Below are 1,040 nucleotides of genomic sequence, written 5' to 3' on the forward strand. Positions count from 1 at the left end.
AGAAACAAACTACATGGTAGTGTTATCATAAATATCTATATTTTGATACCGATACTGAAATATCCGACACGGTTCCATTACTAATTTTCCACAGTATCTCCCGTATATAGCCTACACCGATACAAGCTGTGTCTCGCTCTCTCCTCTCCGACAGTGAGTTTGACACGCATCGCCTCCTGTCGATTACAGAGTCTGAATATCCACGCAGGATTGCAGGTATTCCGCATAATTTTAATCATTACCGCGCAAAGTGCCTAGCTCTTTATTGTAACATGAGAACACCGTCATGAAATCGTAGAAAACTGAATGCAAGCTCTCAAATAGGCCTAACTTATACAAATTAACTACCTGTCCTCTCACTTCGATATTGCTTGTGTGCACTCAGACAATCTCTCCGTGCTTTTAAAGTAGAAATTATTTATCTTTGCTCCTGGATTAAACTTTGTCAAAAGTTATCAACCATTCAGAATAGATCCACATCTGATCGATGAAAATCCTACTGTAAATTTTATTGGCTGTAAGTGAAATGCACCAGAAAGTCTTTCAACAATCAAAGATGGAACTTTAATTTCTTTACAATGTAAATTTATGCTAGAAATGTTTTGGAATGGGATATTTGTCTGATTTGTGTACATATAAATATCCTAGTCTGTCTAACTGCATCACAACATTGTACAGACATTACAGGTCAAAGCCATCTGATGTTCCATTTATCTAAATAAATAACATATATGACTCTAAATCACTGCTTATAAAAATTATGTGTTGTCATATTTGAAATACCTCAACTGAATTGAGGTCATTTGTTTTATCATTTTATTACTGACTGTGTACTTGTCTTTTTTTGTAAATATAATTCGGTTTGAAATCAAGCTTCCTTGTGCTGTAAGCTTTTGCAACAAAGTTGCCCTATTTTAAAGACACAAATACACAGAATGAGTAAATGTTTAAGATTGAGATTTTTGTTATGGTAATTGATCAATTTTTATATGTATGTAAATAAAAGCCTATATTAAAATCTGTTCATCATATAAAGCGAA

This window comes from Sinocyclocheilus anshuiensis, unplaced genomic scaffold (assembly GCF_001515605.1).
Source record: "Sinocyclocheilus anshuiensis isolate Anshui unplaced genomic scaffold, SAMN03320099.WGS_v1.1 scaffold1544, whole genome shotgun sequence".
NCBI classification, from domain to species: Eukaryota; Metazoa; Chordata; class Actinopteri; order Cypriniformes; family Cyprinidae; genus Sinocyclocheilus; species Sinocyclocheilus anshuiensis.